Source organism: Phodopus roborovskii, unplaced genomic scaffold (genome assembly GCF_943737965.1).
Source record: "Phodopus roborovskii unplaced genomic scaffold, PHOROB, whole genome shotgun sequence".
NCBI classification, from domain to species: domain Eukaryota; kingdom Metazoa; phylum Chordata; class Mammalia; order Rodentia; family Cricetidae; genus Phodopus; species Phodopus roborovskii.
Window position 1 is genome coordinate 1,644,546 of NW_026125281.1, and position 22,199 is coordinate 1,666,744.

Below are 22,199 nucleotides of genomic sequence, written 5' to 3' on the forward strand. Positions count from 1 at the left end.
ACCACAATTTCCATGTCAGAGTGGGTGATATCCAAAAAATACGATCCAAAATAAACACAATCTGTCTGGAGTTACTGTTTGTATGTATTTCAGTCATAACAATTAGAAAAATAATTTCTACACTAAGCAAAGTTAACTAAACCCAGATAACGAATGTAAGTATGGACAGTTTATTGCCTATGTTGAATTGTGTGTGTGTGTGTGTGTGTGTGTGTGTGTGTGTGTGTGTGTCTTAATTTCACTCTGTGAAAGACCTTTACACACATCTGGCAACAGAAGGATGAGAGGTCTAGGCTGTCAGCAAAAGACAACAGAAACTCCTCTGAGTATGCAGCAAGCTGTCTGCATTGAACATGTGGAGGTCAGAATTTTCTTTTGAGAATGGTTTTCCAAGTGCAACCACTTACCATAATTAGTATCCTGACGACTCAGGAGATGGGTGTAGACACAGCTGTTGTTTCAGATTTCAGATGCATCAGTGCAAGGACCTAGGTATTGATCTGTGCACTGACATCCTTCTAACTATGCTATCTTAGTGAAGAAAGCCCCAAATTAACCAATAATAAAGTGTTAGAAGTTGTAGTAGCTGCCCTCTTGGGACTTGTTCTTGGACAGTGCATGGGCCCCTCCCCACACGGTCCATCAATCCTGCTGAAGGTCTCACAGAATCACTGCATCCACTGTTAGGACTATGTAAAGATCACAACAATACTGTTTCCCATTTGCTTGTGTGTATTACTTTTAAGTTAATTTTCTACCAGTACATACTTAATATTGTATGCGCATTTATGTTAACTGTCATGGTTGGAAGAGCCCTTATTTCTAGAGAATAATATCTAAAAAAGACAGAGCTCAATTAAATAAAATTAATTTTAAAGGCAAATGTAGAATTATTATTTTGTATCACTATTAGATATGTGTAAAAATTTGTCAGTATTTATTTTTCACCATCATTCTACTTTCTGTTGCTAGGTATAAAAATTTAAAATTTAAATTTTAAAATTTTGTCCCTACCCATATATATTCTGAATAGATAGAATTCAGCATTGAAATAATTACTTAAGTGTATGATAATTTCACTGAATCTACAGGTTACACATGTAAGTCAAAAAAAGATTACATGTATTTATGTCCAAATTATTCCTTGATAATATTAATATTCAAATAATTTCAAAACTTTTTAAATTTCATTATTTGATAGGTACGAACACAATTTTCCTTATCTCAAATTCAGACTTGTTGTGGTCCCTTGGAGGCCTATACTTCTAGCTTATACATATCTGTGGTCAGCTTCCAACTGACCTCGTGGTCCATTGTTCATCCCAGAGATTTGAAATTCTCTAACGGGACTAACCCAAGTAAACTCGACTTTCTAAAATGAATACCAATTTTTAAACTGTCACTGATAATGGCAACAGTAGTAACATGAACATAGCAAGCAAAATTCTAGCTTTCAATGGTTCTTATTTCTTATATCAGAATCTCTCTCTAGTTGTAAATGCTTGGCCAATCTATTGTCAGATTTTCAGTAAAAGCTTCTACCTTCCACAGTGTTTTATGAACCAGTTTGTTAGTTTGTTAGTAAGAAAGAAAATCCACTTTGTAATAAATATTGTGCGAGCAATGTAAACAGTTTCCTTATTTGTAATTTTTTGAGACGTGTATAGTTGTTATTAAACCACACTGGCAATTGATCAACAAGTACATAATATGTCTTCTGGTGGTTCAAAGACAAGGAATTATGAAGAAAACAAAAGTTAGATGGTTTAGGCCATAGAAATTATCTTGATATTGGCTATTACCTTTCTCAATTTAATTACTTGGACAGAAATCCTGGGAGTTGTGATTAAAGGTTGATATAGGAAAACTTCTCTGTGTGAATCTCTGCTGGAGCTGACTACTCTCCAAGCTGGCTCTGGATATTGGCCGTTTGTCTCCTCTCTGCTCTGTCTCCAAAGTACTGGAGTCCCCAGATGCCTTATTTATTCCCTGAATTCATATTGACTATGGTGAAGGGGCTACAGAAGCAGAAGAGAAAAAATTGGGAGGGAGAGTGGAGTTATTTTCCCTTTCATGTTCTCTGGTTTTTGCAGGTGGAAGTCCTCTGCTCCTCTGCTGTTAGATCTTGTGTCCTGGCCCTATTCATTCTTCCACTAACTTCATTCTCTCTGCTTTCTGTGTGTTTTCAACAGTAATATAATGCTTGCTGCTTTAGTTTCTCCTCTGGAAAAGGCTCCAGGAATGATTTCCTCAACTTTACTCACACCACCGCTAATAATTGGGTTGCTAGAGTGTTCAGTTGACTATTGACCATACCATCCTGACTAATCTATGTACATACCTACTGATGAAGTGTGCATTCTTATCACTTTTGCATTAAGAACAGAAACGTTTGCATAATTTACTGTCTTAATAATTATGCTACCACTGGAAGGCCACGGTCTAAATTCTTGAGTATATTCTCACATGTGCACTACAATTTACAAAAAAAGCCTACAGAATATTTTCATTTCATTAGGATCAGAGGCTTCTCTCTAGAACCTCCCATACATTATCAAGGTCTGCTAGCAAAAGCTGTACCCAGATGTATTCAACAGAGTAAAAAGGGCAGCTTCTTAGATTACTTTTCTGAAATATTTAAAATCTAGCCTTTTGCCCCACTTTGAGTTAAGCTACTAAATTTCACTTTAGTTCTAAAGGATGAAGGCTCTAGAATAACCCTATCATTCTCCCTCTCTCCTTAACCCCCATGTTTTCTGCCTTTAAACAAATATTTTCAGATCTTTCTGTGTGTTTTAAGCTGTATTTCATAGCTAAACAACTCATAATTAAATTTTTCTTAATAATTAGTATTTCTTCATGAAGAAATTTTCATCTCATTGATATTCAATGTATTGATCCAAATAAAAATAACAGAAAAATTATTTTAAAACACATGAAATACACAAATAATTTCTTATGAATGGAATGTTACATTTTAATAATTCTTATCCCCAGCATCTTTATTGAGCTACAAGAAACTTAAATGTAACCACTAACTACTCAGCAAACTAAATACTATGGGGTTAAAACCAACTAAGAAGATGATGAACAAGGCAAACCAAATGTTAAGATCATTGAAAACTGTAGAAGAGATTTTTGAGTTTACAATTACCCCTCAACAATGTTCAATCACAAATGGACCATAGACATTGCAACCTCCCCTGCGAAGTTTCAGGAATTAATGAGGAAGTAGAAAAACTGGTAAGAGACTCAGGTAGCAGATGGACACAAGAAAATAGTATCTTATGAGATCCCATAGACAAAGAAGGGCAGCTAAGCTTAGGTCATCCCAGCAGGCATGACGCATACACAAGATTTGTGCAATCCCGACCCCAACCAAATCCCAGCATGGAGAGCAGACTTGGGCACAACGCCCTCCCCTTGTCAGAGAGCTGTTGAAAATTGTTAGCTTCTGGGATAAGAAGGGTCAGTTTTCTTTAAGAATGTAGGCTCTGGTGAGGGCAGCTGGGTGGTACAGTGCAAAGGACATCTGTGAAATATTCTGATATCTGGGAACAGTTGAGCTCAGGTGGACAAAACCCGAGAGCTCCTGTTAACCATAGAGGGCCATACAAAACACAAGAGGTGGTGGTGTGTGTTGGAGGGGCTAGCGTATTGGTATCTGAGGGCCATACTGCCTGTGCTGATCTGAGTGGCCTGAACTGTCGCCTAGAGCAATGGTGACATTCAGACCCAGCGGCTGCCAAGGTCTATGTCTGGGTGCATGGTCCCTCCGAGGCTGGAATCTGTACTGAAGTCCAAGCCTGTAGTGCACTAAAGGTCACATAGCCCAAGGTTGGGGCTACGACCTGAGGCCTTGATGGTGTCCAGAAACCGTGCAGGCACTGGAACCATCCAAACGCAGTGACCATTGCTTCCACCCAGAGCCAGGATGTCGTCTGTGATTAAGCTGCTGTGTAGGACCAAGTCTAGGTCTGTGGTACAGCTGCAGCTGGGGTCAGTGTTGATGTCTGTGGCCCTAGGAACCATGTTAGATGAAATCACAGGACCTTGCTGAGCCGCCCTACCCTTTGCTGGCCCTGGGAAGGTTGGCCTTGCTTGGAGCAGGCCTGGGCCCTAATAGGAGAGCTGGCCCCTGTACTCTGGAAAGATGGCCCCAGCCCTCACTATGGGCGAGAGTGAGGGTGCGGTGAACCGACCCTGAGGGCCTGGGCTGACCAGCTCAGCTACTTCTCAGACCTACCCATCTAAGACCTACTGTGGATTTTGATGGGACATGTCCTATGGAACAATACCCGAGGATCTCCAACACTAGGTTCAGAAACAGGGTGTAGTGACATAGTCCTTCTGTAGCACTGACCACGCCCATTGGGGGGTGGAGCGATGGGCGGAGGTGACCTGAGGAAGGAGGTTGGAGGGGGCCAGGAAAGGCTCTCTCTTTCTGGCGTGACTCGGACAGGAGAGGATCGGGTTGAATTTCGTGGTGTTCATTTGTCTAGGTTGTAAGTTATTTCTCCCTGAATAAACATCTATTCGGCCTATTTGTTTATCCTGATCCTTATTTACCGCAATAACAGGGTATCCCAGAGGAATTCTAGTGAGGATCCAGTGATGATGTTGTACCAGAAACCAGAGTGTAGTTAGATATCCACCCTGCCCACACTTCGGGCGTGGTCACTGCAACAGGTGTGGGCGGCGTGGATATCTTAATACACCAGAGGTCTTGAACCAGACCAATGACTTTGTACTATATGACACCCTGATGCCCCCTGCGCCACCTGGAAGAATGAAGAGGTGTTGGAGAGGCTGGAAAGAAGGTGAAGCAAAGAGGTTTTTTTTTTCCTTCTGTTCTTTTTGCTTTGTTTTGTTCTTATTTTGTTTGCTTGTTTACTTTGTTTTCTTTCGTGTGTGTGTATGTGTGTGTGTGTGCGCGTGTGCGTGGGTGAGGGTAGACGCGGAGGTGAGTAGAATTTGTATGTATGATATGAAACTCCCAAAGGATCAATAAAGAAGTTAAATTAAAAAAGGGGGGGGATGTAGATCCTGACGGTTTGACCACACTATGTAGGAAGATCATACATGTAAGAGATGTATGAGTATTTGGACAGTACCCATACATCTTGATCAAGGAAAAATCAGGACATAAAGTTGATTGTGAATGGAAGGGGGAATGTAAGCAGAATTAGACGGGGGAGGGCGAATATAATAAAAATGTTAAACGAAGTTATTGAAGAACTAATAAAAATAAACAAACCACATATATGAACAAAAATACATGCACATTCCAATTTAGTCAAATGTACCTAAAATACATGAAAATGTCAATGGGTATCACATGCCAAAACAATGTTACTATGTATTTTACCAGTATATAGAACCATTTACACGAAATGTTTTTCAACAAATGAAACTTATACAATTTTCGCCAGTAGGCTATAAAGCCAAAGAGTGGGTTCTACAAAAAAGTATGTGAATCAGTGAGGGTTGGTGTTTTGGTTGTGTGTATGTCAGTGTCCTAATGAGATTGGTTAGGAGAAATATGCATTTAGATATGTATAACTGAATACTAGAATGGCAATGTGGATTCATGACTAGACCTGGAAACCCTAGAGGCAGAGAAAATGTCTTGAATGTCATTGCCATCATACAACAGGTCTGAGGCAACCTGAGTTTGGTGGTGCTAGAAAAGTTAAAAAGAAAGATATTGGTTGGAAAACTGAGAACATACCAGAATTCTGCTGTCAGGCAGGTATTAATACATGCAAATTAAACCAAATCCTTCACAGATGTCTCCTTTTGTTTTCTTTATTGCTACCTCTCTAAATGCATACCTCTTCACATTGTAGTTTTGAAATAATTTATTCTAAAGTAGAGTAGGTTATTTAGATAGATTCCATGTAGAGAATCAATTTCCATGCTATATGGGAAGATTTCCATATTGAAGAATGGAACAGCTACTGTAGAAACTCACAGAGTAGAAAAAGATAATACCAAGTTCTAAGCTTGACTAGGCAGAAATCATGATTTGTAACATGCTATGTATGTTAAACTTCTGGGCCTCAAACTTAGTATAGCATGGGACTTTTACCACCTATTTTGTAGGTTTATGTCACATAAATCACCATGCATAAAAGTTATTTTGCAGATGAGACAGCAGAACACACCTGTAATACTAAAGCATAAGACTTGCACATTGCATACCATGGTGTGTACAGGGCCTTACCACAGCCCCGATGAAAGATGCAACTCACTGCTTACCATATTCTCATTTTTCTTATTTCTGTGAGCCTCTAAACAATATGTATCCCAAATATTTAATACCAGAAAAGCAATTGAATTTGAAGTAAAAAGCATTTATTTATTTTACATCTTAGTTCTCTATGGTAAAGCACTGTCACCAGTTTTTGTAGCTGAAGTTTTCTTTACAAAGCCACCCAACACCATTTTCCTAGATTTTAAAATTCATTTTTATTCTGATTTTCATGTATGTATATGTGTCTTTGTATGCAGGTGGCTCTGGAGTTCAGAAGCAGATGTCAGATCCCCTGGAGCTGACATAGTAGGCAGTTGTGGGATGCCCAACTTGGGCACAGAGGCATAAATACTGAAAGACTAATGGGCGTTCAACTACTGAGGAATGTCTCCATTCTCCATATTTCTAGATCTTTTGCTTATTTAGATACAGATAATACAACTTATAATTCTTTGAAACCTCTGACACGGTGCTTAGGCTTAATGAAAAGTGTTCAGGTAAAATTTGACCTTCACATAAATACTACAAAAGTTCAAATGAGATCTTGTTTCTTATTTTTAGCAGGGGGACTATTTATTTTATTTAATCATAAAATCCATACCGTTTTCTCCTTATTTACAGTTTTATATTTTTATAAAATTTTGTAAAATACGCTGTTTATCATTTTATTGAATAAGTTACTGCGTGCTAATAACTTCCTTTGAAAAGCATTTGGAAAGCGTGTACACTCCAAATACATTTGAACCTTTTTTTGTATTTTCTCTTATGGTAACCTGAGTAATATAAGTTAGAAACTACAGTGAGATAGACGGCCTCTTGTGCCCTGCATTTTTGTTGTAGAATGTCACTGTTCTTCTACTTCTGCCAGATATCACCTAACACACCTTCTTCGTTTTCCTACGGAACTTACTGTGATTGGTATTTATTGAGAGCTAGTTTAGACTGCGGAAGAGAATGAAAGAAATGTAGGCCAATCCAGTGAAATCTGGAAGACTCTAGAGCAGTAAGAGTTTAGAGTAATCCTGAAGCAGAACACATTGCATGGCTTGTAAATGTGCTTTACACAAGCACCACTGAATCCCTATATAGACTCCATGGGCAGTGCTCGGTGAGCTCTAGTCCTACAACATAGAGAAGAGACAGGGTGGGCTTCCATCTCTATGCATGTAAAGCCACCCATATTCAAGTTTATTTTATTATAAGCAGATGTTTAAGTGAAAATTCTGTCTTGAACGTACTCTCATCCATCACTTTGAAAGTTTCTTAATGGCTTTAGGGTACCACTTTTCCAGAAAGACTGTCTTTACAATATTTGACCACTATAAGTCTAGACTCCATGGGATGAAGTCCGGAGATGTACTTAAGTAGCACTTTGAGCTCAGAGAGATTTGCCACATTAAACTAATAAAACATGACTACTGAACCATCTGTAAACATGAAGTGCCATATAAATGCTTATTAATAAGCATTTTTCTCCAATTTATATTTCTTTTTGTTCTAGCATGCCTCTTAAAAATACATTACGGGTTATTTTGTATAATGTCTTTCAAACAAATTATATTCAGGACATTTTAGAGAGTTAAACACATGTCAGTGTGTGGCATAAATTACAGAAGGACACTTTGAATAGTAAATGAATTAGTACATTCAGTCATAAGGCCAGAGAAAAATGGGTTGTGTAAGCGTCTGGGTTCAAATATCTAGACTCTCTGGAACCAAGACTTTAAATCCCAGCAGAGCAGACCTGTCCTTTGCCCTTCTGAGATAAGAGTCCATTCAGTTAACAGTCAGCTGGTTTTTTTTGAATGATCTCTTGGAGCAGTAGGCATGTCCACTGTGTGTGAACATTTTACCAAGTCAGGACAAGGGCGAAAGCATTCAAGAGAATTTAACCAATACTAAGGTATGTCTTTGTATGTGAACACCATTTTAGTGGCAATAACAGGGTTACAGAGTACAGCAGAAATAGAGGAGTAGCTTGAATATTCATGGTGGAAAAGAGGAATAATTGTTACTACTGATTGTAAGAAAGAAGATTCAAATATAACTGTAGAATTTGTAGAAGCATAGTATGCTGCATACGTGATAGTGTGGGATGTCTTATAATTTTTGCTATGCTTTAATTTGAACCCACAATAACATTTATTTATAATCTGAGTAATATTTTTACAACTTTGAGCAAGAAGCATAATAGAACCCCAAAAGTCAATAAAAATGACGATATTATTAGGATGTGACTTTGGGAAGTAATTTAGCATCACGTCTCTAAGCATGATTTTCAAATTTCCTAGCTTTCAAAAATCCCATCAGGTGCCAAATGTGATTTGCAAGAAAGAGAAATTGGAATCAGCTAACACTGAAAGTCCCATTCCTTCCAAGATACTGACTTGTGATGGATTTTTTATTTTTCAGATCCGTATGAGGATAGTAAGGATGGTTAGGATGTAAATCACATCTGGGAGTGAAGATAGAACACAGGGCTCAACTTCACTGCATGCTGCAGGTTAGTCAGTAATAAAGAGCTTGGACAATCTAGGTGTGATTTGAAGTTTCCACAGTCCTTTAGACCACAGGAACATAATTGTGATGACTTTGAAAAAATACTTAAAACAATATAAAAGCCTCGTATCTGATGCTTCTCAAAGGGACTGTTGCAATCTAAACTTTAAGCATCCGTTGTTTGGGTAGCTCCCTCCTCTCTTTTCAAATGACCACAGGGGCAATTCTAAATCCTGACAAATCACTCCACCGTTGAGCTAGAAGGCTTGTGAAGACATCTTAGGAAGCAAATAAACACGCCTAAAGTAGAACCAGGCAACCAGCCTCAGGTCCTGCATCAAGTATCATTTACCAGTGGAGATATGTGCCTTGATAACTTGGGGCATGGGCCTATAGTCTCTGAGTAGGGAAAGCTTGTTATCTAGTTAAAAGATAATACACCTTTATTTTAGGTTTTATCCCACTGAATGAATATATTTGTTTTCAAAATGTAATGTTCCCCTGTAGCAAGGTTTACTTAATCACTATTCCTAGCTTGGATCACTTCCGGTGGCCCCAGAAACACTCAGGTATCCCTGTCCTCATATCACATCTTATGTGTCTCTCTCTCTCTCATCTGCTTTGTGTCCCCAATGTGAAGTGCATGAAGGGTGATACACAGCATGCAAATAAAGAAGACACAATTAAAGGAATGGTTACTTATTTTTGGAATAATATTATTTTTCTTATTGAAATTCAAATGCATCTATCAAAGTGGACACATTTAAAGAGAACTCCTAATAGAAAGAATGACAACATGCCTTCAGATTACATCCTAAGAAGAATAAATAGATCGTGAATATTTATGTGGTTTGGGGAAAAGACTTGTATTACACACTCTGTATTGTTGAACAAAGTAATTATGCAAAGATGGTTTCATTTAAAATAACAAATGCCACATTTTAGTTTGTGTTCAACAGTTTTAATGCATATTGATAATGGAAGGAAATAGCTTCTATTTAAAAAACAATACATTTAAGTTGGAAAAATGCCATTACAGCATATTTTAAAATGTTAAAATGGCTGGAATTGTGTTAGGATAAGAGCTAACAAAGGTCCAAATGCTGACTGAGGTTTAAGAATGAGACATAATTGTCTCCATAGATGGTAATGGAGTTGTCTCAGTCTGATAATTCCTCATGCTACAGTTGATGCATCCCTTCTATTTGTCCAGTTGGACCTGTATATACAACAAAGTGCAAAAGGAAACTAAGAGGTTACCATGGGTTAGGAACAGAGTAACATATCTCGTTACAGAGTCATGTGAATTTCTATTATAGCTTACGTAATTAGTGTTACACAAACATAGTTTGTGGTTTAATATCTGCATAATTGGCATTTGAGAATGCAAAAGCATGTTACTAGATGTACAAAAGCATTTAAAACCATGCCTATGAGATTGATCCCAATATAAAGCTTATGAATGTATGTACATTGTACAAGTACAAGACAGTAAGCCAATTATTAATGCGCTCATAGTCTATCAAATAGGAATTGTATGAACTTAGGAAACAGAAAGATGTAGCTTTAAATGTGGCTGTGCATTCTTGCTCATTTTTGTTTTTTTATGTTAGTGAACCCTAGTCTTTCTCTCTCGTGTGTGTGTGTGTGTGTGTGTGTGTATGTGCACGCGTGTGTGTGTGTGCGTGTGTGTTTTACCTGGGAAAGTAACTAATTCCAATAATTCTTCCTTTCTTTTTGAGACTCAGGAAGATGCCATTCTAGGAGTAATGTTCACCTATTTGCTTGGCACCTGGGCTGTATGTCTCCTTTTGTGTTTAATCAAACAGTCTATTCAAATGTGGGTACAAATTATTTTTCTCTTGTCACATAACTCTAGAGTCAACATTACAAAATATTATTTTTATAATAAAGGCATGCTTGTGGTAACTTTCTAAAAAGATCTGAAATATTTTCCCTTTTTTTAGTAGAAAAGAAAATTTTTTAAATAATTGATACCAATGTTAATGAACAAAAGAAAAAAGGTAATTTTTTTCTAGTATGGAAATAAATGGAGATATTTTCTTGTCTTTAAGATTTAATATTTATTCCAATTAAAGATACATTTAAAATGTTTTGAAATGTGCACAGATCGAGTGGTAAAGTCATGTCTTCTGGCTGGCAATTTCTTTATGATGACAATTTGCAGCTGAGCCACCTGAGGTTACCTTGCACTAGGAGAGAAGGAAGACCCTTATTAAAGCATGTTAATATTAATGGAATTCATCACGCTGCAACATGATTGTGCAATAGAATGTTTCTGTTTGGCTTACATTGCCTGGGTTTCCTATCTTTTCTACATATTAATTCCATCCTGTTCTGAACTTCAGACTATTTCAATTCTTCCATTCTGAGGCTGTTTATAGCCTGCCTTGTCATGGTTATACGTCCTATAAATAGCGGGAGTTAATCACTTGGGTGTCTGTGGCAGAGAGCAGGTATTTCTTGTCTCTCTGGGTCTGCAATCACATCCCATTTCTGGCTTTGTCTTCTTGTCAGTTGTCTAGGTGCGTGCACCCTAATCAGCAGCCAGAGTGCAAAGTCAGCCTTTAAGCTTTATCAGAGCAATCTTCGGAGTAGATTTCCCTCACTTGTCTTTCCTAGTAACATGGAGGAGAATAAATAATCCAGATGAACATCAAAACAAATGTGGAAAATGCATGTTATTTTTCATTATCATTTACTGTTTTATATTCAAGTTACATGCAATATACATACACATGCATATTTATGATGACTACAAAGTGTATGCAACCATTTGTCTGTGTATTACATATTGCACTGCAAAATCTAAAGGGAAAAGTCAGACTACTGGATTATATGTGGCAATGTAATAGTAAGCATTCCAAACCTGAGCCAAGACCAGGAAGGCGAGTGTGAGACTGGATATTACTTTGCAAAAGAGGTGCATTGGAAAATTGTAGAAAGAACACCTCAAATGCTAGAACAGCACAAAAGGTCATCTGTCGTGGAGCACAGATTAACAAGCATATTAAAGGGCATTTCTAAGATTCTGTAAGAGCAGAAAATAAGGCATTTCAAATATAAAGCAGGAAATGCAATTATGAGCAAAGGGGGGGGGAGCCTACAAATGTAAGCAGCAGAGGCAGTGCAATGGAGACTATTATGCAAATAAAATAGAATTAAGGATCACAAAAATGAAGAGGAGAAAGAGCCCTGATGAAGGGATCTTGAATGAAGGCAATGGATAAGAAGAAGGTAAAGGCTTTAAAATACAACATCAGAAGCCGAAGCGATAGGTCAAGGTTTTATTAGAAATCCATCCTGTGTGTGGTTAAGATCTTCAGAAATAGTTTATGAGGAAGACAATGACATTGAAAATATTATCTGTCCTTGTTAGTACAATATAAACTATTCTAGTCTCTGGGGGTGTACCTTGACCTCAGCATTCATATTTTAAAATAATTGCTTTTCCTCTTGAGTGTTTGAACACAAAAGTATCTAGCTCTTTGCAACACTGTTATTACAGATGGATAATTCAGTTTTGTAACTTCAAATTGGTGTAGACATTCAAACAAAACAGAATTAGTTTTAAATCAGTAAAATTGTAAACATATAAAAATGTGACCATAAGACGAGGTAAAACAGTAATTGGCATCTTTTTCCTTGGACCTAATTGCTTGTGGGATCAACTCAGGTTCTGCATGAAAGAGCCTTACGTTCTTATATGACTTATGTTACCTTGCTTTTCAGATTCCCAGCCTTCCTTTCCTTAAAATGTAGTTAAGTATCCATATCATAGTGTAACAAAACCAAGACAAAATTCATAAAGCACAACTTTTTGGCACTAAATTTGGATGATTAAGTTCTAAGACAACCACGTAAGCCTTAATGGACATTTCCTTTCTTTTTCATGTGGGGAACTGAAAATCTAGTCTGTGTTTTTACAGAAATATATGTCTATATATCATTTTAATCATTTTAGAGTTATGTAAAAGTTTATGTGCACATCTCTTAAACCACATATGTATTGTATAAATGCCAGTGAACATATTCTGTGCCCATATACATTCTTATGCAAAGAAAGTTCAAGCAAGACTTCACTCAGGAGGCCAATGCAGGTAAACCATAAACTGGCGCTTATTTGAAATAAAATGTGTAGAACCAAGTCATGCACAAAAGATGTTGTTAACAGTGGCATGATACAGGAGGGTTACATACCTTTCGTTTTTTTTTCCTATTGTTTTTGTTTGTTTATTTCTTTATTTTACATAACGACCACAGTTTCCCCTACCTCCTCTCTTCCAATTCACTCCCCACCCCCCATCTCCCTTCAGCCCACCATCCATTCCTCCTCCTGTAGTCTCCATTCAGATGGTGTAAGGCCTCCTCCCGTTGGAGCCAACCAAGCATGGCATATCAAGTTGAGGAAAGACCAAGGTCCTCCCCCCTTGCATCAAGGCTGGGTAAGACAACCAAGGGAACAGGTTCTAAAAACTAGGAGTCCTACAAACAGAGATGCAGTTAGGTCGGTCCCATGCTGGCTCTGTAGCTCTCTGTCCAGAGTCTGTGAGCTCCCCCGAACTCAGGTCAGCTCTCTCTGTGGGCAGGACTCAAGTCATGATCTCGAGCTGCACTGCTCATCTGCTCATATGATCCCTCTTCCCCCTTTTCAACAAAACTCCTAGAGCTCCTGCCAGTGCTCGGTAGTGGATCTCTGCATCTGCTTCCAACAGTTACTGCATGAAGGCTCTATGATGACAATTAGGGCAATATCCGATATAATTACAGAAGAAGGACAGTTCACACATCATATCTACTAGCGTGTGTGTGTGTGTGTGTGTGTGTGTGTGTGTGTGTGTGTGTGTGTGTAGGGGTCGAGCCTGTCCTGGAACCTACCCTGTAGACCACAATGGCCTCAAACTCATTTAGATCCCCCCTGCCTCTGCCTCCCGAGTGTTGGAATTAAAGGTGTGCACCACTATTGCCTGGGACTTGCTCCTCTATTGCTAGGAGTCTTAACAATAACTGGGGTTATTTTTGTAGTTTCCCTGGCGGCAGGTTTCTCCCTAATCCCATAATGCCTCCCTCTAACAAGACATACCTTTCATTACTCTCCCTCTCCATCCTGGTCCCAACTTGATCATCCTGATCCCTCATGTTCCCATCCCCCACCCCTCCTTTCTACCCTCTCCCCCCTCAGGTTACCCAGCACATCTATTTCTTTTTCCCAGGGAGTTTTATGCATCTCTCCTAAGCTTCTCCTTGTTATTTAGCTTCTCTGGAGCTGAGAATTGTAGCTGGGTTATCCTTTGCTTTACAGCTAATGAGTGATTATTAGATAGGAAACTTACATTTCTAATGTTCAAAATTAAATATTTCCAGCTCTTGAGAATTACGGCCTTGCCTTGGTGCCCATAGTAACCTGAGTTACTCAGGCAAAGACATAGTGATGAGTTTGATCAGATATTCAGTTTAATGTGCAGAAAATTGACAAAACCTTAGACAAGTTTCCCAAACCAAGAATGACAGTCAGATATGTATCCTTTCCTTTGGTGGAATTAAACTTCTTTTAACACATTCTTTTCCTTACTCCAGGTGTCTATATATACATACACACACACACACACACACACACACACACACACACACACACACACAGACTTAGGAAATAACATGACAGTCAAGTAACAATACATAGTCACAAATAACAGGCAATAGCCAAAGGAAAGAAGGAATACAAAGAGTTAAATAATGCTACTTCAAGAGAAAGTTTGGAAAATGGAAAGTTTCCAATACTGCCGTAACAGTAATGATTGGGAGCTGCTAAGTGTTTCTCACAAAGAAGGAAGGAGGCTGAGCTGGCTTAGTCTATGCAACAGAAAAATATAACTTGCTTTTTCTTCAATAAAAAAAAATTCTACCATACATAATATTATTTCATATCTTGTTTAAGAAGGACTTAACACAGCATGGGAGTATGTTTAAATAAATATTAGAATGTTTTTACAAAGTAGGTCAATAGAAGGGAGAAGATTTATAGAACATAACTGAAATTAGATTTCAGGCTTCTTCCTCTTCCTTCCCTTTACAAGTATTTGAATTTTAAGTCTGAGAATCAAGATGAAAGAGTTTGTTGCTGGACTCCCTGCTACTGTTATTTTAGGAAATGCGTAATCAATTTGCTACTATCTGTACATAATATGTCATAATTAAACTAAAAAGGTGAAGGATAATTTGCTATAACAATCTATAACTGTTACATGGTTAACAACCTACTATTGTTATCATTATTTACACTAAGTATGTGTGAATAACCATTTATTTGATGATTTCTTTCATCTTATTACTAGATTTTTTTTATGATTATAAGCTAAGTAAAGTCATACAGAAAAAGCTTCTAAATACAGGTCTATATACTAGAAAGACTTCTGATGAAACAGAGGAGTGACAATTATCATAAAAATGTAATCTATATTAATAATAATTTATATAGTTTCTTTTAAGGTAATGTGGAAATCAACAGAATCTAAAATACAGATTAGAACCATAGACTCCGAAGATGAGGAACTTAGATATGTAGATGGGATTTCTTTTAAGACATACTTTGTATTTTCCATAATTAAAAATTAAAATGAATCATATTCTGTCTTTATTGTAAGAAAACTCAGGGATCAACAGAAATAACTAAGGCAAATAACAGATTTGAAGAAATTCCATTTTAATAATGACTTTGACTCTGTAGTCTGGCATGCCCTCAGATCCTCATATGGTGTTCTAGGAAAGATATATATATATATATATATATATATATGGTCAAATTAATTTAAAAAAAATAACACAGACTATCTTACACTTCTCTTGAAATGAACTAGTAAAAGTAGTTACCACACCTTCAGTGGACACCATCAACTATTATGTTGTCAATGGCCTGGGTTGGATATTTAAATGATATTTAATCATTTAAATGATATTTAAATGATAACCGAGACTTTCTGGGAAGAAACACATAGCAAAATCCATGAAATTAACACCTTTATTTTTTTCATTTTTTTTTAAACAGGTGAAAAGTTTCATCTTCTGGGAAGACAGCAAATTATAGCTTACCAGTTGGAAGTTAAACTCTGATTATGGCATTTACTTTTCAGTTTCATTGATTTATAGTTCAAATATCCATTAAGAAGTTTTTCTTTTAAATTAGTGTTCTAAAATTTCGAGCCATCCATAATTGTAAATTTTTATTTAAAAATTTAGTTTTTAATATCTTTTATGTTCTATACATGTTCTTATTGTAGTTAAAAGTATACAATATAATATTAATATAAGAATGATTTTGTTTGATTCCTTATAAAATATAAATTCTTACAAATTAATGGTGATTACACTAATGCACTTAAGAGTTTAGAACTTAGACTCTATAAATTTGAATTGTTTGCTTTTGGTTAAGTAACTGCTTTGCTGCCAGGCTCAGATTTATTATGTATAATATGGATTTGCTGATTCTTACTGCCTTTCATTTTTGAAAAGATGTTATTAAAAAATGCATACATGCTATTTATTCAAAAATCAGCCAATAGTTAGATGAGTCAATTAATTAGTATTCCTTTAAATTTTTAAAAATAAACATTGCTGTTAAATCTGAAAATTTTAGAGAATGATGTCTATCATTGTCTTTAATGAACGGTGTAATGTTCTGTAGGTTATCACAACTTGGTGCATTAGAAGTCAATTGATTTATACTGATAAAATAAATTACTATACGATTTTTGTAAAAGTATAACCCGTTTTTAGAAGACACATTTCCAAAGTTACTATCTTTCACATTTTTATCTCCTATGGTACTTTTTCATTTTTCTCTTTATTGTCAGTGATGATTTAATAACACACTTAATAATAAACCAGGTATTGGAAAGTGCTTAGAAGTTTGCCACATTCTCTGTGTAGACACCATTTGTCTTAGCTGATCTGGAGTTCCTTGAGTTTGTGTACTAGCGTAATAGTATTCTTAGGGTGTGGTGGGCACTGTGAGAGTAGATCCTCTTTTCCCTTCTCTGTCAAAGAGACTCAGACTGGCGTGGAGCTCACAACCCAGGCTCGCTTTGCAGGAAATAGAGTTCTTGGTGATAATGTCTGAAAGAAAACGAGCTACCTGGGGATTTTTAATCTCTCCAGAGAACATAAAGAGGAATTTAGCTCTTAAATTCATAGCCTTCTTGGGTCAGAGTTGAGAAATGAATTGTATGATTGCTTTAGACTCTCAAAGCAAGACATACAGAGGAAGAGATGATTGTGGTGAAATAAGTTTCCTAACAAACAAGATGTTGACATGAAAATTATAAGTTTATAATTAAACAATCTATGTATTTCTGGGTGAGTAGTCATTATTAATTATAGTAAGAGAGTTGTAAAAGGAGACTCATTCATGGTCTAACTAAGCTTCTGGAGAGTTCTGAAAAGTACAGATACAATGTTTCAGAGTAGTGTCCTGAACAAGGTAAGAGTAACCCAGCAGTGTTTAGGCAAACCAGCTTTTCATTCAGTCATTTGGGTGATTGTAGGCTGGGTAAAACAAACTAATATTTATGTGAGATTGCTAGCTTAGCAAATAAGGCAAAACCAAGATGTGGTTTCAATACAGTTATTATCACAGCTTTTAACAAATTACTTGGTGTAGCATTCATGAATTATCTGGTTATGTTGTTGTTGATTTTGTTTTTGTGAGTCAAGACACCAGAGAAGCTTTAGGGCCTTCTCCACTCTGAATCCAATTAGACTGAGCTCACGGTGTCATCCACAGCTGAACTCATAATTGGTGCATGGTACCACCCTTGAAGTTTACTAGGGAGTGGTAAAATCCAGCTTTTAGGACCATAAGGATGACAGTCCTTCTGCCTGAAATGACAGCCCACAGTTTCCTCCTGTTACCCTCCCCACTCCCCATAACAACAGAACTCTATTGTGAAGAACCACATTTCCCTTTGACAAGGCTTAAACTGCATGTTACAGGGTCATGCGACAAGGTCAAATCTACCAGAACTGTTGATCTTAAGAACAAATGGCTAGACATACTCACTTCTATCAGTGAGGTATTTCTTCCTTTGATGTGATAGTGTGACCTAGCCACCAGACAGACAGACACCTGCCTAATTCTCAAGTCATGGCATCCTTCAGGACAAGAATCTTGCAGACATCTTATAATTATGCCTGATAGTCACAGTAGTTTGCAAAATTCACATACAATCTAATACTTGTGCATGAGAAATAGCTGATAATCTCACATGAGTATTTTCTAATTTTTCCAGAAGAGAAATAATGGTCTGTTTACACATGACTATAAGGATTGGATAAAGTGATAACTTTAATGTACTTACAGCTATGCTTATTAAATGTGGCCCAAACCTTCAAGAATAAAGTAGAAAGTGATATTTGAAGCATTCAAGAGTGTTAACTGATGTTATTATTATAAAGTTTTATTTATTTCTGAAATGCAATGTTCATAAAAAAAGAGTGCCATTTCATTTATGTCTCCTTAATAGTTACAGCAAAAGACATATTGTGTTTTTCATTAACTCCATATTAATGCTCTGAATTATGCAAACTAGGTATTTAAAATTAATACTATATTTATTTTATATTTTCTCATTAGCCACATGATAATGAGTAAAGTCGTGCAAGAAGAACTGATTAACTTCAAATAATGATTTTCCAATACTCAAGAGACATGGGGCAGTTTTTAGTATAATTAGACCTTGAATGCCAAGGTCATGATCGATAGGAGTTAAGAGACCATTAAAAAGCTTTATTTATGGAATCTATACAGACAGATTTTTCTTTTCAAAATCTCAAAGCCCATTGTTATAACATGTCTGATAGTATCCCTAACATTGCCATTTCTTTAGTATGTCTGATTAGTATGTTACAGGAAAAGAGAAATATATATATATATATATATATATATATATATATTGAAGAAATATACATATATATATAATTTTAAAGGCAAGTTTTGTTTTATTTTGATGAGTTGTGGTTTAATTAATAATCAACAATATAAATTCCTTCTTAATTTGCCTCAGATGGTAGCAGAATGACATCTATTGATTTTGAATCATTGGTCTGAATATTGTTATCATCATTTCTTTGTGGCATGTTTCAGGCAGAATGTGAATGACACTCTAACATAGAGAAACAGAGAGTTCTTTCTTCTTGATGTGTGAAAAGTACATGGAATGTTCTCACAATTTATACAAAATGTCCTATTTATACAAAATAGCAAGACTTCCTCAATATATTAAAAGTATTGAGGGCAGAAATAGTGTATTCAAAATGTTTCTCTGATACTGCATGCAGCCACTAAATCAGCTGTTTCATTCAACCTTTACTGGTTACCTTCTGTTAAGTTGTTTGCTGAAGACAGTGTCACCGTTCCTTGTGATAAACAGAATTGGAAGAGAGGGATGAGTACTTAAATAGAATACTGAGGTGTATAAGCACTATACTTTAGGATTAAGAATGTGGCATCTATCTTTAGTTTTTATATCTTTTTTTCTCATGTTGTCACCATCTTGGAGATATTTTACCGTTGCCACTTTCGGGTTTTTGTTTGTTTGGTTTGGTTTTTCAACACAGGGTTTCTCTGTATTGCTTTTGAGCCTGTCCTTGAACTCACTCGAATTTACAGAGATCCACCTGCTTCTGCCTCAGAGTGTTGGGATTAAAGAAAGGCATGTGCCACCACCATTGGACCTACCTTTGCCACTGTTAAATCAATCAAGACCACCCTTGTCTTCTACATTGCAGCAAATGATCTCTGAATTTCTTTTGTAGTTCATCCCCTGTCCTACACAAAGATACCAGAATATTCCAAGAAAATATATTACACTCTTACTTTCCTTATTATCCTTCCTGTGATCCCTGTCTTACACTGAAATGGAAGTTGAAGCTATCATCTCTAGACGGTTTTATGAATAAGGTAGATCCCCAGCTTTCAGATTTCATTTCTAACACAGCAGAATGCTATATCATTCTCCTTCCTTTGGACTTAACCCACTTTGTCCTCAGATGCATGAAGTGTACTCCCACCTCAAGGCTGTTGTATTTGTTCCTCTCCATTTAAGTCTAACAAATGCCATCTTATTAGAGAAGACTTTTCTGGACATATTCTATGATTTGGGATCTTTTTGTACAGTGTATGTTTCTTTCTCATAAACTAAAATAATTACTGTGTTATTTTTATAGTCTTTCCATTGATTAACTATTGACCCCAGCAGATTATTTTTGATGTTAATAGACGTTTTAATTACATGGCTATAATTTTGAATTTTATATTGCTAGTAATCATTTTCCCTTCACTTAAAATAAAATCTCTGTGTGAATGAGAAAGGGAGAAGAGATATTTGTCTGTCTGTCTTTCTATAGTTATATATTTGAGAGAGAATCACTGTTATTTCTATAAACAACATAGAGATATATAACTTGAAATCACCTCAAGCAAATTACATTATTTTGGTTTGTTCTTTCTATTTCTGCATTTTTCATCCTACCTGATTGTTTTTTCTCTATTTTGGGTCTTTTCTATAATTATACACTCAGTGAAAATGTACAACTTCCTGTATGAAATTTAGAAACTACAAATATTTAACAAATATTAGCACAAAATAATTTCATTGAAACAAGCTTGTTTCAAATTTAAATAAAAATATTATCATAAAAATTTCATTGAAATGATCTAATGAATGTACTAAGACTATATTTTGCACATTAGGTAAGAACCTATGATGTCTAGTCCTGGGAATGATCCAGGACAATGACTAAAATATGACTATGGGAGTAGATTTCTTTGAAAGTCTTTCCTAATGGTTCACTTAGCAGAAGGCGATATTTGCAAGTGTGGGTGTCTCGATCAAAGTAGGATACACCATCAGCTCTGAATCAGCTGAGTTCAGAACAAAAGAAGCTCATTTTTTTTGAGGAAATAGTCTAATAGGATAATATTTGTATATAAAAGCTGCCTTCCTGACTGAAAATAAGAGACCAGGGAGATAAAGGTACATGGTAAGATAGAGAGACTTTATCTATCTCATGTACAAAATTCAACATACAATTGGCCAAAGATTTTAATATGAACCCAAACTCTGAAACCGAAATACTAAAATGTAGAAAATACTTCGTGATGCTGGCACACTCAATGACTCTCTAAAAGGATTACACTAAGTCAGGAAATAAAGGCAAACACAGAGAAATTTAAAAGTCAAAGAAGTACCCAATATCCATGATATAAAATGCCAAAATATAATAATTCAACTAATGAAAGTTTAACAACTAATGTTGGTGAAGATACAGGAAACTGATTGAAGAAACAGGGAACTTATTTTAAGACAGAGCGTAAGTAATGCTTGTGTGCTACTAATGGAAATGTAAATTAGCACACCCACCAAGGAGATCAATAGAGAGGTTCCTCATTAAGCTATGAAAGAGCTGATATATGACCCAGCTGTACCAATTCTGACTGCATACCTAAAGGAATAAAATCAAAATATCATCAAAATACTTGAACATCCTTCCTTATGGTCATGTCACCCACACGGGCCTTCATTGGATCAGTAGATAAAGACTCTGTAGAATGTATATGCAGTGAAAGTTTGACTCAGTTAAAAGATGAATAAACTCATCTCATCTGAAGGAAAATGGTTGTAATGGAAATCAACATGTCATAAAACAGACCAGGGAGATATGTATGAATTCTATCACAGGCCGAAAAGGCGATCCTTGCTCCACCAAACTTCAGACTGTAATCCCAGACAGCTATGCTGTCCTCAACATGGCTGGAGAATCCTGAGACTCTATGCCTTCCTATCTTCAGTGTGGCTGTTGAATGACTGCCAGAGCTAATACCCTGTTCCTGTCTTAAATACTTCTAACGAGTCCTGGGACAAAAGGCATGTGATCCCAAGTGCTGTAATCATCTTTGTGTGTCTGTTAGGCTGTTTCTTTTAGGACTGGGTATTTCATGTAGCTCAGTGTGGCCTTGAACTCCATGAGATGCATCTCCTGAGTCCTGAGATTAAAGGTGTGTGCCACCACCACCTGATCTCTATAGCTTGAAGCTATCTTTGCCTTCTGAATCCTCAGGCAAGCTTTAATAAATCATAAATATCACCATACTTTTCTGCTAGTAAACCCAATTATTGGGGAAAATAATATTTATCTTTGTGGATTTGGATTGTTTTATTTAATATGCATTGACTTTTTCTTATACAGTCTAACCACTGAGTAGTACACAGGCTGGCTTCCTGACTTAGTTATAAACAGTGCCACAATAAACATTGTTGTGTGAGTGTTTGTATAATCAACAATTGATTTCTCTTTGGACATACACTAACTTTATAGAGTTGGATCTCCTGTAGTTAAATTTTTTTAGTCTTCTGCTGATTTTTAAAGTAGT